The following is a 10296-nucleotide window of genomic DNA, read 5'->3' on the forward strand; positions in this document are numbered from 1 at the left end:
GTTTAATGGTGGATGAAATAAATAGTGTCGGTACTTTATTTACTTTGAGTAAGTGAACGTCGTGCTCACAAGATAATTAATCCAGCAGATAATTCAGAGGCGGTCTGTTCGGTAAATTTTACTCCAGGAGCTGCGAGGCTTGTTTTCAAGCTTCAGACTGAACTGAAGCAGCGGCTGCTGACGTCATTACGCTCTTGTGATGCTGCGTTCAGGACAAGCATGGAAAACTCACCACTCTTATGCCAATACGGTCGCAATGATGCATTTAGGTATCGAAATGGAATTGCATGAACATTCACGTGGTGGTTATGTAATACAGCGAATCGATAATAAAAAATCTGCGTCGACAAATTTACATAATCGACGTCATCGATTATTTCAACTAATCGGTGCAGCCCTACTTGTGACGTCCACGGCCTACACCAGTTACTTTACTACCCCAGTTAGTTTCTGTCAAGGACAGAAAGGCAGATGTGGCAGTGGAAGGTGTCAAAGCAGTTTGGAGAGAAAAACAAAGTAAAGAAAAAAAAACGATTAATCTAATTTAATAATCGATTAGTTGTTGATTAATCGATTAATCGGTGCAGCCCTAGTCACATCCCACAAAGCCCTGTTTACCAAGGACACACACACCCCCCGCCTCGACTCCTCCCCGACAACCGAAGCCCGACCCTCCCCAAGTGCCAGGGCCGGGACCTGGGAGACAGTGCTAATTCCAGCCTGAGGCCTGTTGGCCCAGGACCCCAGCAGAGAGACAGAGAGCGGAGCCTGAATGGTACAGTATGTAAGACCCCGTTTAATTGGAGATTGTTCTGAAACGCCTTTCTGGGAATCGGCGAGGGGAAAGCCGCGGGAGGGTGGAGGAGGCACGGCTGTTTCCCAAGGTTCTGAACAACGGGATTAACCGCGGAGGAGGAAACTCAATGGCGCACCTCGAACACTGGAAACGGATCCCCCTGAGCGCCGCCGCCGTACGCAACTAACAACCCTTCGCCCTTTTTGTCCGTGTCCCTTCCAGCTGATTTCACAGGCAGGAAAAAAAAAAGGTAATTCTGATGGACGGGAGGAATGCAGAAGACGGCCTCTTCGCCTCCAGGATGTGTTCGAACACTGATCTCCAACATGTGCCAAGAGTCTCATTCATTGGAGCAAAAGGGAAGGGCAGGAAGCCACAGATTCACATTCCTCAATATCAGTCCTGATTAGAGGATGATGGGAAAACACTGATGCTAACCAGGAGGAGGAGGGGAGGCTCCACTGTGTCCACCCTCCCTGGGGGGAGTGGAGATGTGTTTTTAAATGATGTTGTTCGGGGCACGCAGGGATCACATCCAGCTGCCTCCCGAACCCTCCTGGAGTCCATCAGCGCTCCGGACTCTATGGCAACGAGCAGCCGAAGATGCACACAACAGCTTCTGCTCAGCTTCCTCCTGACGGCTCTCTGGACGTCGACCAAAAAAAAAAAGTGTCGTAACTTAAACACGCATTAAATTAAAGCCTTTAACAGAGTTTGTGTTTTAACAGAGTAAAACCGTGTTTTTGTTTGTTGCCCGAGACAGAACGATCATCGCTGTTTTCATTCCTCGAAGTGATGAATCGACTCAGAGCGCGTGAAAAGAAAAAAAACTGAGCAAAGATCCACAAAGGGAGGATTTATGTGACAGAGAGACTCGCCTGCGAAAACCTGAACCCCGACAAGCAGCCGGCCCAAACCAAAACAAACACGTAAAAAAAAGGTTAAAATATAATTAGTCTTCCTCGCCGATTCCACAAATCTCCCGCAAACAAACGTTCGGTCTCACACGTCCCCAAGATAAATACTCGTCTCCAAACTGACGGAGGACAAGCTTTATTTGGTTTATCCAAATGTTTATACGTCTCTATTTGTAGCACTTCTCACTTCTACTGAAAAAAAATCACAAAACAAACACGGCGGTGATAAATCCACAGGTCCGAAGCTTCGCTTTTAGCTCTTTAAACGAGGATTAAACAGAAATAAATTTGTGGTTTGTCACAGCCGAAACAGGTGAGATGATTTAAAAAAAATTAAGCTGAAATGATTTTAAATGAATTAAAATACTCAATTAAATAATTACACTAATTATTATAACTAATATGAACTGTTTAAGAAATATCAAACAAGATCAATGGTCACTGTGGCAACCAAACACCCGTCTCTCACTCCCTGACTGGCAGACAAAAAGTAAAAACAATAAAACCCATCTGACAGCTAATACCAGAAAACATAACTAAAAGCTAAAATGAGAAGACAAAAACTAAAGGCTGAAATCAGCAAAATAGGAGCTAAATGCTAGGAGCACTAAAACACTAGCTAACACTAACTAGCTAACACTAGCTATTTAGTTAAAGGCTAAAGTCTAAAATGGGCAAAACAGTAGCTGAAAGCAAACATGAGCAGAACTGTGACTAAAGCTGACAGTACCAAACAGTAGCTAAAATATTTGCAGAAGGTTGAATTGATTAGAAACAGTAGCTAAAGGCTAACATTATCAAAGCAGTAGCTAAAAGCTAAAATCAGAAAAACGGGAGCTGAAAGCTAAAGAATGTAAATCGCTATCTGATAGATGAGCAAAAAGTTAGTTAAAAACTAAAATCGGCAAGCAGTATATAAAAGCTAAAATCAGGAAAACAGGAGCTAAAAGCTAAAATCAGCAAAGCTGTATCTAAAAGCTAAAATCAGAAAAACAGGAGCTAAAAGCTAAAATCAGCAAAGCTGTATCTAAAAGCTAAAATCAGCAAAGCTGTATCCAAAAGCTAAAATCATGAAAGCTGTATCTAAAAGCTAAAATCAGAAAAACAGGAGCTAAAAGCTAAAAAGAGTAAATCGCCATCTGATAGATGAGCAAAAAGTTAGTTAAAAACTAAAATCAGCAAAGCTGTACCTAAAAGCTAAAATCTGCAAAACAGTAACTTAAAGCTGAAAATATTTTTAAAAAGTGTAAAAGTTACAAAAACCAAAAGTCACAGCCGAAATGTCCTGAATGTTTCGACACAAGAATGGTTAAAGCAGCCGAACGTCTACAGAAGGAACTGACTGAGGACAACTGAGCTTCAGTGTTCTCAACAAGCTAAAGACAAAAACCAAAGTTGTTTTTAAATGTTTGTTTGCTACTGTGCCGAAGCACGCCGAGGACACGGACAGGATTTATTTTAGTGGAACCAGAGTTGTGTTTTCATCGGCATCTGCTCCCATCCTAAAAACATCTCTACGCTGGATCGGAGTGGCCTGCTGGCTTTGAGGATCTGTTATAAATAGGGGGTTCACTGCTCCCTGAAGGCCCACATGTTGGAGAGGGGAAGGCCCAAAACGGCACCCACAACCACAGGCCCGAGCGGCAGCAGCAGCCTCGACACGACTCTGATCTGACAGAAAAACACATCTTCAAACAAGAAGCCTGTTTGTCAGCTGCAGGGCAGTGCCCCGCCACCAGATCCTGCCTTAATATAGTTCGGCTGATTCTCCGCGCCGGCTTACTTCAGCTTTAAAAAAAATTTAAAAACCTCACGTCAGACGTGACTTATTGGTCCAACATTTGAAATAGAAAGCTGCGGTCGCTCGCAGCTCCGAGAGGAGAGGCGGACTCTGAGGTGACGGACTGAGGCGGGCTTGTTTAGGAAGGGGGGGTCGCTTACAGGAAGTGGAAAAAAAAAACCTGAATCCTGCAAACAGGAAGAAAGCGAGGATGAAATCCTCGGGTTCGGTTCACAAGTTCAACGCCTGATTCTCCTTCCTGCAGACGAGGAACTCAAACCGCTGAATCCGTGCTTGGAAGTGTGAAAAGGGAACAACTCTCCACTACTATCACACCGAATTTTAGCTTCATTTCTGTTGCAGTTAGCTGTGGCGGCCATCTTGGATCGGAGTTACAGATGAGAGGTTTTGCTTCCAGAGGCAGGAAATGCAAAAGTTTAGTTTTTTTGGCTGAAACAGAACGAGGTGTTCTCGGTTCCTATGGATCTTGTCCAGCATATGGAACATTTTGGACCGGTCTCCTGGCTCAGTACAAGTTCTGACCTACATAATATTTTCCTGCAGTAAAAACAGTCTCCTGCTGCGTCACATAAACTGCTTTTATTATCTGAAGCTGGACGGCGTATTCCTCCTCGCATCGGTTCTGTGTTTGTGCTGTGCTTTACGTTACCATATCTTATCGACAACGCGGCGTACGGTTTAGACAAAGCGACCGGTGGACTTCAGTAACTCACGTTTCTGTGCTTGTCCTCTGAGACAAGAACAGACAGAAGTGTGGGCCAGACATGGGCATCACTGTAAACAGCTGCACCACTCGAAAGGAAGCATTAATTGAGCAAAAATGCAGAGTGAACGCTTAATGCTGAAAGATTTTTGCTGAAAGCAGCTCAAGAAGCTGAAAATGTTTAATAAAAAAGCTGTTAAAGTGAGTTACATTTAGCTTTTGGCTGAAAGACGGGGAAAAAAAGAGAAATTGATTTAAAAAAATCTAAAATAAAATGTGTTGAAAAGCTGAACAGAGTGGAAATGTAGCAAAAAAAAAAAAAACAGAGGCAACAGTTGGATTTATCAACCAGATGGAAGTAAAAAAGGTTCACATTAGCAGATAAACAAGAAAAGAAGTACAATTTGTGATAAAATAGTTTTAAAAAATGCTGAAATGAGCTGAAAATAGCTAAAAAATAGCTGAAAATTTGGAAATTATCGCACAAAGCAGAAATGGCATGTGTCAGTAAGAAGTTGGAATTATCATTTATAAAAAGTTATTAAAAAAAGCAGCTGAAATCAGCTAAAAAGTCACTTTAAAGGCAGAAAACAGCTTAAATTAGCAGAAAGAAGAAGAAAAAAGCACAAAAAGTTTAAATTAGCAGAGGTATTGCAGAAAGAACCAGAAAGATAGCAGAAAAAAGCTAAAATTAGCATAAAAAAAACAGAAGATGGCTGAAATCAGAACAAAGAAGCAGAACCAGACCAAGTACAGTAAAGATTTTAAAACATTTTGAAGGGTTTTAAGGACCTCAATGAGAGTTCCTTTTATTTTCAATGAGAAAAAAAATGGCAGAAAAATCTAGATGGCTGAAAAAGTGTAAGTAGCTAAAATACCAAAAAATCATAACATAAAACTCTTTCAATAAGGAGGATGTTTGATAATCATTCACACAATAACTGTAAGAGCCGGAAAAGCTTTACCTACTAATATAAATTACCGTAAATCATAGAAAAGCTTTACCTTCTAATATGAATTACCGTAAATCATAGAAAAGCTTTACCTTCTAATATGAATTACCGTAAATCTTAGAATACATTTACCTACTAATATAAATTACCGTAAATCATAGAAAAGCTTTACCTACTAATATAAATTACCGTAAATCATAGAAAAGCTTTACCTTCTAATATGAATTACCGTAAATCATAGAAAAGCTTTATCTTCTAATATGAATTACTGTAATGAGCTCGACACACGGGCAGCGACAAACTACAGCAATTAACGGCTGTCATCGCAGCCAGGGTGAAAACCCGACACACGGGACGCGATAGCGATCGCAGCGTTGCGAATCGCGCTCTCAGGTCGCTTGTCTTCACAAAATTTGATTGGTTCTTAACTCTGAAGGCGGGTGTGCATTACGGACGTGTAAACTAAACAAGTCTTGCGATGCTAATGATACTGAAAAACAAACACACATCAAGATACAGTTTTATGAGGAAAAACTTACCATAAACTTCACCCTGGTGCCAATAAATTCCCACAAAGCTTTTTAGTAATCACTTGGTGAAAGTGTTAGCTAACTGCAGTGTGTAGCATACTCTCCTCTCATTGGTCAGTCAATGAAACCCTCGCTGATTGGTTGTACGCTAAGTGACAGCGACAAAAGTTGAACATTTTTCAACTTTCATATGTCGCGTCGCAAGCTCGCGTGTGCACGTCTACGTGTACGAGCGCGAAATTTCACATGCACTATTTTCGCCGGTCGCTTAGCTGGAGGAGGGCAAGCGATTGTCGCCTCACCGCACAGGCTCCATAGGAAATGAATGGAGAGCGAGCGACGTCGCCTCCCGTGTGTCGAGCCCTAACATCATAGAAAAGCTTTACCTCCTAATATAAATTACCGTAAATCATATAAAAGCTGTGCCTCTTAAGAAGAATTACCGTAAATCATAGAAAAGCTGTGCCTCCTAAAATATATTCACATAAATATTTAATATGAAGAAGTAAAAACAAAGAATCTGGGTTCAGATTAGACTTAATTCAGGTCTGTATTTGGCCCGCAGTCCACCATTTGGGAACCCCTACGACAGACAGACGTTCAGCTGAGGTCCGTATTTCTGTTGCATCAATCCAGAACCCCCACAGGAGCAGAACCAGAACCCTCAGCGGCTGTTTTAAAACATCTGGTTCTGCTGCTCTAAAAAAAAAACAAAAAAACCTGTTTGTTTTAACAATTATGACCCGATGTTTCTCATTTCACCTTCAGACGCTCCAGAGTCTTCGACACTTTCAAGTCTGGAGTTCTACAGGAGTCCACCTGATTCAAGATGGCCGCCAATTCACACGCTCCCTCCGACCTGCTCGTTCCCCTCGACCCCCCCCGCTCCTCTCATGGCTGCTGGGCGTTGTCAATCAGCACCGCCCCCCACCCCCAGCTGCCTGAACACGCTGAAGGGGACCACGAGGTCCGAACCCTGGAGCTCTCAGAGTAAAACGGGAGAGGACACGTCGGGCGTGACCCCGGCCCCGGAGCCACCAGGTGTCGGGAGGCTTGGGTTTGGTGAGCGGCTGCTCAGGAGGTCAAACCAGAAAACAAACCTCCGAATTCTTCCTGCCACCCGAAACACATCAGTTATCTGAGTCCAGATATTCATCAGGCTGCTTGAAGCGTGGAGCGTTTTCCTGCTTTAAGATACACGAACGCTTTCATCCAATAAAATATAAATAAGTGCATTTTAATGATTGAGGACGTTTAGCTTTAACTCGTTTAAAATTAAAAATACCCCCCCCCCCCAAAAAAAAAAAAGATTTGTTTTCATATAACCTCAAAAGTAATCTCAATGTCACATTCAGGTTGTGTTATTAATGACTCTCAGCTACTACCAACCACATTTAGCTAAATATCTGTAAAACTGACCGAGGTAAAGCCACTTTACTTATCCTTGTGGCAGCCATCTTCAATTGGATCGATATCTATAAAAAGAACTGTAAATCCAACAATTACTTTAAAATACACGCAGTGGTTTAGGAGATATTTTGCTAACAGACTGAGGAAGTTGACTCTGTTAATTAAAGGGGAGTTGGGGATCAGTCTCAGCTACTACCACACCAAATCTGAGCTAAATTCTTGTAAAACTGACTGATTTGTTGACGCTTTTCATGTCGGCTGAGTTTCAATAAAATGTGAGCAATGAGATATTTTGCTAACAGGCGAAGACAGTTAACTCTGTTAATTAAAGGAAACAAATTTTAGCTAATTTTCTGTAAAACTGACTCTTTGTGTTGGCCAAGTTTCAATAAAATATGATTTGTGAGATTGTTTTCGCTAACAGATGCTAACAGGTGCAAAGAGATTTGAGCTAAACTCTCGTTCAAAGAGCTGTCTGCGACAGGTAAGATACTATTTGTTCATACGTCTCCCCATTTAAAAAGGTTTGAACTGTCCCTTTAACAGTTTTCTTGGTTAATTCTTCCTTTTAACAATAAAAAACTTGTTTTTCTTTTGAAATAAAATAAACAGAGATCTGAGCCCACAGATGACCTCACTTCCTGGTTTCACCTGTAAGGAGACCTGACCTCAGCTGTTAGTGTTCAACCATCAGAACCGCTAACACCGGATCAAAAAAAAAAAGAGCCATTATGAGCCGGGGCTGGTACCATTACACATGCTTATGTTCAAATTGCCCACTTAGCATAGTTTTCCTCCAGCAGCATGTGTTTATCGTTAACGAGCCCTAATAGCTCCAACATTATTCAAACCCTCTTAATGGCGCGGTTGTGCTTTGAGCGGGTCGTTCTGATAAGAACCGGGACACTAATGGTTTATTAATTTCCCCTTTAAAAAAAAGAAAAAAAGAACTCTGAAAACAAGCTTTAAAAAAAAGTGAGCGAAGCTCCGCATCGCTACGTCTCGTCAAAAACAAAGTGTTCACTCAGAAGGCCGAAATTAGTGATTTTTGTGGAGTAAATTTCATTTTTTCCACAATAAAACAAGTGTTTCTTTAGGAAATGCATACTGCACGCTGAATTTTACACAGACGTCCTCAGAGTTTGTGCGTCGGCTGCTAACACAGAAAATTTCAGCTGAATATCTGTAAAAATTACAGTTTTAGCCACTTTTCTGTTTCAGCTCCATGAACTGTGGGCGGCCATGTTGAATGTTTTTATTAATCAGTTGTACACAAACAATTAACGCCTCAATTTTAATCAAATAAAAGTCGCTAACAGACGGACAAAAACAGGGGCTTACACGATCGCCCAGACCAGGAGGAACAACTGAGCCACGTGTCTCTGTTAGCAAAATATCTCATGTACTCCGTCTGTTAGCAAAATACCTCACGAACCACTGGATGGATCTTAACGAAACTTTCAGGAAGTAATCGCTGGATGTGCGTCTGAAACCGATCAACTTTTCGAGTCCACTCAACTCAAGTTGGCCGCCAAAGCCAGGTGACCTTAAAAAACACAAAAACAGCTGAAGTTCAGTCCGTTTCGCAGCTACTGAGCTAAAATTTGGTGTGGTAATACCTGAGAGTCAGTCACAACAAAAAAAGTACACTTTGCTTTTAAATCTGCACATTACAGCATAGAATAACCTCTAAATTGATCCAATATGAATTAAAAAATCTATTTATTTAGATAAATAATTTATTCGTCATGTTTTTACGTGACCATTCCATCAGGTAGCTGCTTTTTGTTGGCTTCGCCCTGAGATTTATGCACAGATTTAAGAGCAGCACTGATTCCCTCACATTTCTGACATCTGGGGCTTCATCTGAAACAATACAAATCTGTCTGTGAAGGAAGGAGGAAAAACACCAAATATTTGTCTAAGACATGTTTGTGGGGCTGATTTTAAGCAGAAATACTAATTTTTATAAATAATATTTTCATATTCTTTTTAAAGACTTCCCTTCACCTTTCAGAAAGTCTGATTTTAGCTAAAGTTGGGTGAAGTTCAGCTTATTTAACCAACATATTTTTAAGCTTTTTGTTGTTATGAGTTAAATAAATCTTTGATGCTTCAAAATGTCACCTGTTTGTTTTTATTTTCTTTTATAATGGTTTATAGATAAAAAGATGCAAATTTAAACTAAGCTTCAATGTAAACAGTGATAAAACTTTTATGTTTGTTTTAAAAAACTGTTTTTGTTTTATTTATGGAAAAAAAGGTCCAAAAGTTGCACCATTAATCATGGATGTGTTCATAAAGTCAGGCTTTTCTCCAACAGAACAAAAACTTCAACAAACAACAACCCTGCTTCTTTCAGGTCACAAACCGAGCCGAACCGGACCCGGACCCCTGCACCGGATCGACCAGAGCTTCCCCGGTCCCCGTCCCCGGACAGCCTGCCACTCTGTTCGGGACTCTCCCCCCCACCGTCCCCTCCTCCGGTTCTTACCTTTTCTTCCAGGAGCGCAAAATCTGCGACGATTCAGCGGCCAAACGCATAGTTATGATCCGAACTCCGTCCCGAACCCTCCATTAGAAACGGGCTGAGAGCAGCGCGAGGAGCCCGGAGGAGGACGGAGGTGCTGGTTTTTCCAGACCCGTGAACGCAGCGCAGGCTTCGGGGGCCAAGGTGCGCCGACTTCCCCCCGCTGCTCTCCGGACCGGGGCTTCTCTCGTCTGGGCTTTTCTGGAGTTTTGAGTTCCGTCTGTTCGGAGCGGATAAAGTCCGGTTCCGACCGTGTGTCCCGTTACTGTAAGACGTCCGGTTCCGCGACTCTATTCTCCGTCCGGCTCTACCGCCGCCTCATCTTTGAAGCTCGAGCTGCTCGTCACACCAGGAATGTCCCGGAGTCCCGGCCGGGCTCGGCAAAGATCGGCTCCTCCGAGCGGAGGGGGGAGTCCGGGGGAGGAGGAGACTGAGCTTTAACAACTTTTACGATCTAAAGAGAAAATAACTTCCTGTTTCCCCTCGGCGCGCGCGTGGCGACTCACCTGGACTCATTCATGACAAACAGTACATGCAGTATAGTGTATTTATGCATTAGTTTTATAGTATTAATGTATGTATTTTTTATTTTGCACATCAACTGTGTATTGTTACATTTAGGTATAGTACCTGTGTAGTAATACATACAGTACACA

The 10296-nt window shown here is 42.1% G+C and overlaps 1 protein-coding gene across 1 annotated transcript in view; it reads right to left on the minus strand.

The window, feature by feature from the left end:
* cdon (cell adhesion associated, oncogene regulated) overlaps positions 1–10000 on the minus strand; it is a 42035-nt gene extending 32035 nt beyond the window's left edge. Inside the window, exon 1 of the mRNA XM_014032112.1 lies at positions 9605–10000. The gene's annotated coding sequence lies outside the window, so the exon portion shown is untranslated. The remainder of the gene's footprint in view (positions 1–9604) is intronic.
* Positions 10001–10296: the final 296 nt, after the last annotated feature.

The sequence above is a fragment of the Austrofundulus limnaeus genome, unplaced genomic scaffold (genome assembly GCF_001266775.1).
Source record: "Austrofundulus limnaeus strain Quisiro unplaced genomic scaffold, Austrofundulus_limnaeus-1.0 Scaffold1375, whole genome shotgun sequence".
In the NCBI taxonomy this organism is placed as follows: Eukaryota; Metazoa; Chordata; class Actinopteri; order Cyprinodontiformes; family Rivulidae; genus Austrofundulus; species Austrofundulus limnaeus.